Genomic DNA, 6,296 nt, shown 5'->3' with positions numbered 1-6,296 from the left:
GAAAAATAGGTTTATTTATAGTAAATCAACAGGAGATGATGGAGGACAGGATAAAAGGAAATCCCTAACTCTAAAAACTAGATATTCCTCCCAACTTCTATAGATTCCTCGTGGAATCTTCTTCAAGATCTTTAAGCTACACTTTCTACTCCAATCTCCCTAAAAACCCAGACTAACTATCTTTACTGAGCTGACTGGTCCTCAAATTAAAGATATTCACAGTACAAGTTCATCAAAGTAGAATTGTAATCTTGATGAACTTCTTCAGAAGCAAAGATGGCTGCAGGGCACTGGTCCAAAGACAGAGGTTCTTTCAGGACCTGGCTCTCACTCACTCTCAGTTATGAAACTTCTCAGACTCAGGAATCAGGAGCTCACAAAGATGTCTGGGAGACATTAACTGGAACAGGGATAGACAGGTTCTTCTCACTAGTTAGACTACAGGATCTCCAGGTATCAGGAAAGCCAAATCGCCTTCTACAAACTGCCACAGGAAGTGACTTTTCCACTCTCTTGCTCAAACAGGAAAAACTGACCTTCAACCATCTTTGGTCCTCAGTTTTATATGTTCCCCAAATTCTGGAATTGCCCCTTCTGTTCCGTGAGTGTGTCCAGACCCTTTTGCATACTTTTTGCTATGCTTGCAAAGTTGCAAACCCCTAATTTCTTATTCTCTCTTACACTAGTCTTCTCATAGACAGAAGTCAGATTAGATGAAAATATAATTTCTTTAATCTTAATCATTCTAAAATCTCACCTTTTGGAAAAAAGAGTAGGAAAGTATAGTCTGTGATATTATTCTGTAATTTGGGAATCATCAAGTTGAATATAAATATATATATATATATGTGTGTATATATAAATTAGCATGTATTTTAATGAATTTTGGGAAGCATATTTAGAATTATGGAATTGTAAAAGGCCAATAATTAGCATTTATATCACATTTAAAGATTTGTAAAATGCTTCATAAATATTTTCTCAGGAGGGAACCAAAGCTGTGGCCACCAGGGAATCCCCAGCAGAAGTGGCAACCTCAGCAGTGATGACAGCTGCAGCCACTTTATTAGTAACAGGAACAGTGGTCATTGCTAGAAGAAGATGTCAGAGGAGCAGCCAGGGGAAAAGCAAGAGTCAAGGTCCAAGATAATGGAATTATCATCCATTGACTCTGAGACCGAGTCACCAAAGGAAGACACTGAAGATGACATTCAATTTGTTAGTATATTTGCTGAAGTACATATGTGAGAGCTGAGCTCCTCTACAACCAGTCATGCAATCATTGTGACTTGAGGAAGGACCATTGAGACCTGAACTTGAATACACTGATTTGGTTAGTAGTGATGATGAAGGACCTAGCACTTCTCATATTGATGAAAAAGTTAAAATTAAAGACTATGTTGATCATGAGAAGGATAGAGTTGCTTTAACTCTGGCATGTGGAGACAGAGAAATAGCAGAAAGAAGAGAAGAATACAACTTTCCAGGAAAAAATGGATTTCCTACGTGCTCTTGGATTACAAGAACTGGAATTTATTTGAAACCATAGTGACACAGAAGCAGCAAGATTATGTGTGGACCAATGGCTAAAAATGCTAGGACTCAAAATAGGCACAATTAATTCTGGAAGAATTTGAAAAACAGGTCAAATGCTGATTTCCAACAAACCTATTTCATGCCCCATAATGGACTATAAAAAAGGAGTCTGACAATGGAGACCTTCTCTTAGGTCATTTGAAAAGGTTTGCTCATTCTCCATGTGATCCAACAATTACACCGCATGGACCTTTCACCAAGGCCTTTGCATGTGTAATATGTTTTTAAAAATTTGCTACTCAACAGCAATATAGTGATCACCTTTTTGCTAAGGCAGCTGCAGCTTATGGGCATAAAACCAATCTTCTACTCCAGCTTATTCAGAGCTTTGCACGTCCAAAGTGCTTCCTTCTTTTTTGCATCAAGGATTAATGTTTGAGGCATATGTCTGGAAAAAAATAATTTTATTCAGAGTTCTAAACTGGGTGTTGACAAAGAAATATGTCCTATACCATTTCCATCTTTCGCAAAGAAACTTTTGATATCTCTCTGTAAAGGAGTCCCCTTTCAAATGAAATGCCTGGCTGCCACAAAACATTATTTTCTCACATGGAGCTCACAGTCCATTTCAGAGTCCAATGTCGAAGTGCTGGCCCTGTAGCAGTAGCTGAGAAGAGTGTCTCCCAGGTTACAGAGAGATTCAAAGCAAGAGGTTATTGTCCAAATTGCAATGAACTCTTTATAGATGAAAACAGTACCAATAATCACAAGCATTTGGGACACAAAGTACAAGTCATTGCCTCAATGTAAGAATCCATCTTGATGGAGGCAATGGAGGCAACAGACCTCCCTCTGATTTGCGCCTCCTACTTAAGTATTCAAAATTTTCATCACTTAAAACGACGCTATCCAATAAAGAATCAAGGTCATAGGCATGTGCTGAACAAATTGTGGTATATGCTGGTGATGGAATACTATTGTGCTCAAAGGAATAATAAACTGGAGGAATTCCATGTAAACTGGAATGACCTCCAGGAACTGATGCAGAGGGAAAGGAGCAGAACCAGGAGAACGTTATACACAGAGACTGATACACTATGGTAAAATTGAATGTACTGGACTTCTGTACTAGCAGCAGTGCAATGACCCAGGATAATTCTGAGGGATTTATGGAAAAGAACACTACCTACATTCAGAGGAAGAACTACAGGAGTGGAAACACAGAAGAAAAGCAACTGCTTGAACACATGGGTTGATGGGGATATGATTTGGGATGTAGACTCTAAACCACCACCGTAGAGCAGTTATCAATAATATGGAAATAGGTCTTGATCAATGAAACATGAAGAAACTAGTGGAAATGCCTGTTGGCTAAGGGGAGTTGGAATTGGGGGGTGGGTGGGTGGAGGGGAGAGTAAGATTATGAATCATGGAATCATGGAAAATCTTTTTCGAAAAAATAAAATAAAAAAAAGGGGAAGAAAAATTTGGAGGATCAAAATAGTGAAGGTGTAGTACATATAAAACAAAATAAGTGGGTCTGATTTTGTGAATGCTAGCAAAAGTTCCTAAGTGAAGATGCAGCAGAAAAACATGTGTTCTCAGCTAATACAACGTGCCATAAACTGTGGGAAGGTGTCTGAAGATGTAGGTGTTATGTGTTTGCACATGAGCTGGTTTCATGAAGGGGCACATTTAAATAACTTTCTTTTCTGGTGTCAGACATGCAAAAAGAAGTTACAGAGGAAAGAGACTGTTATGACTCATATGACTGAATATCATTGTAGACACACTTATTTTTATGAGCAAGATGCTGGAGAAGAGGAAACTTTGCTATCCTCTTTTAAGACATTGATGAGTAGCCCTACAGGAGGGGTCTTTCAACTATTATGCCTTTTCTTCAGTTCCCTCCAAAAAGCCCTCCACAAGGAAAATGGCAGTGAAGATATGTTTGAATCTGAGGAAAGTATTTAACAAGTCATCAGTTTTATAGATATAACTATGACCATTGCAAAAATCCTTTCAAAAGGTAGAGATCTTATATCAACACTATCAAGACCAACATGATTATTACCAATTAAAGGTACACAGCTGTAGATACCATACAGGAAAAATGCCAACAAGAGAATTCATTGCTGAAAGAAACCAATAAATGGCTGTCCACAAGGAAACTGTTTTCCCAATTAGTTAAACTATCATAATCTCATCTTATTTGCATCTCTTTTCCTCCCTCACTGACAACCATATATGAATCTGTCACTAAGTTAAAATCAAGTCACAGATGTTTTCTTTCTATGTGAAGTGTAATGCAAGGTGGCTAACAGAAACTTTTTGCTTCTGTAATTTCTAACGGTCACAAAAAGTCAGTTAAACATCTTAGAATGTTCAGAAAGTCAATTAAAACTTAAAGCTATAAATAGAGGTGAAGTTCCAACTGATGGGGCTTTTGCCTTCTGGATTTCGCTGTGGCTGGAGGCTTTTGCTTTGGCCTTTCTGCTTTGGCCTGGGCTTATTTTGTTTTGGGGAAATTTGGACCTATCTCATTTCTCTGGACCTCTCCCTGATCTCCCATCTCCATCCCTCCCCTTCCCTGATTTTTCCTTTGGGTTCTGGTTGGAAGGGAAGGCTTGATGATTGAACATTGTGGGTTTTAGTTTCTTTAGATAATTGGAGTATCCTCAAATAAGTTATCCCTAGGTTTGATAAAGACTTTATTTAAAAGGCAGTCAAATCTTCCTGACTGGGAGAGCCGGTCTCTCTCTCTGTCTAAACCTCTCCGTGACCCATCCCCCACCCTCACCCTTCTCCCTAGCAGCAATTAGAAAATCCTGAACCCCTCCCCTCCTGACTGACCCTGGTATTAATAAATCCCCTTGTTACCTATTCAAAACCTGTGGTGAGTCATTGTGTCGAAAATTAAGACAAGGGCCAAGAGGAAAGAATCGTTTTCCTTTATTTCTTGAGACAACTGGGGCATCCATCTTGACAGGAAGTACCCACCTTCAAGACTTCCTCCAGCCATCAGTTTGACTGGCAGGGAGGGGCCCTCTCGACCCCTCCCTCAAGAGACTTTGAAACTAACAAGAGAAACCCTCCAGCCAAACCTAAACATTTCTTACTGGCCCTAGTTTCCTCCCTGTATTCTCTGTCTCAAGCCTCGGGGAATAAACCTGTGTGAGCTGCCCTCTCCTACATACCCTATTTCCTTTATCTCCTATATATCTTCCCCTACCTTCATTTCTCCCCAAATCACCTTATAATCTCCTATACCCCCTTTATCCTTCCTCATACCCACCTACTCAGCTTATTTACTTATTTCTTGATAACAGAAGCCAGAGAAGCAGTTAATACCTGCCTCAGTTTCTATATCTGTAAAATGATGATAATAGCAATATAAAGTTATCATGATTATAAAGTAAAATATGTATTGTGCTTTGAAGATTTTAATGTTATATAATTAGGAATTATCATTATTAGAATTATTATAAACAAGTTGAAAAACAAGGGGAAATGCTTTAAACATATCTTACTATAATAGCAAGTAAGCAATTAATGAATGTATACATTTAAGAGAAATACTGGGACTCAATGAATTCAGGAATGAATTTGAGCAAACATTAAAAAGTCTATAGTCACAAGGTAATAACAGTTGTGAACAAAAACAAACATAATAAAATTCTACTCAATTATTTTTATAAGACAAATATGGTCTTAATCCTTCAAACAGAATAATATGCAAAGGAAAAGAACTTTAGATCAATAAAATCAATTAATATTGATGAAAATAAATTAAGAAAAATAGTAGCTAAGAGAGAACAATGTTTTTAATTCATTATGATTGAGTGAGATTTGAGCAAAGAATGAAAATATATTCAATACTGGGAAATAATTAGTGTGATAAATCATATTATCAATGAAAATAATTAAAATTGATTATTTGAGTTCTTTCTCAGTCATTTACTACCTATGTGACATTGGGCCAGTAATTTATCCTTTCTGGCACTCAGTTTCCTCTTTTGTAATATAAGGATATTGGACTATATTGTCTCCAAATGACTTTTCTAATAGAAATGTGGTCTCTATAATATATCCACAGATATGTTAATAAAAACACTTCAGAAAATCATAAGAGTAGTGAAAAAGAAATGTTCCTCCAGAAGGAGATATGTATATAGAGAAGGACCTAGATGGATTGGTGGTGAAAAATCCACGTAAGGACCTTCCCAGGGTCAGTGAAGCACAAAACCCCTTGAGGCTATATTGAAAAACACAAAACTTAAGTTTATTTTGCAACTTAAGGTTAGGGAAATGATAGTCAAAACAAAAAATGTCGCTGATTCTACAGATCAAAATCTCAAACCAACCTCCTATGCCTCTCTCATGAGAGAACCCTTCTGATCTTCAAAAGCTTCCTACAAGCTCCCTGTTCTTATCTAAAACACAAAACTATCTGACTAACTACCTAGACTAATTATCCCAGATTGTTAATCAGTTAACCCTTAAATAGTCTCTAAAAGGCTATTGAGAATGGACTCACAGGTGGACTGAGTCCTTCCCCAAGCCTGGGGTTGGCTTCTAATGTAAAAACCCCAAAGTCCCTGATGTTAAAATATTTGTATTACCTCAGCCAAATTGACACAACACTGAAGGGAAATACTTCCTAGATATCTTCCAAGGCACAAAAACCTCCAAGTTTCTCCACAAACTGTTCAGATCATAGTAGCTGATGCAGCTGCTGTTCTTCCTTTTAGCTCAGGGAC

General features: G+C 37.6%; 1 pseudogene; it reads left to right on the top strand.

Annotated features, from left to right (window-relative positions):
- Positions 1 to 1,101: 1,101 nt before the first annotated feature.
- LOC123246486 lies at positions 1,102 to 4,993 on the top strand (annotated as a pseudogene).
- Positions 4,994 to 6,296: the final 1,303 nt, after the last annotated feature.

Source organism: Gracilinanus agilis, chromosome 4 (genome assembly GCF_016433145.1).
Source record: "Gracilinanus agilis isolate LMUSP501 chromosome 4, AgileGrace, whole genome shotgun sequence".
In the NCBI taxonomy this organism is placed as follows: Eukaryota; Metazoa; Chordata; class Mammalia; order Didelphimorphia; family Didelphidae; genus Gracilinanus; species Gracilinanus agilis.
This window is presented reverse-complemented; position numbering and strand designations above follow the sequence as displayed.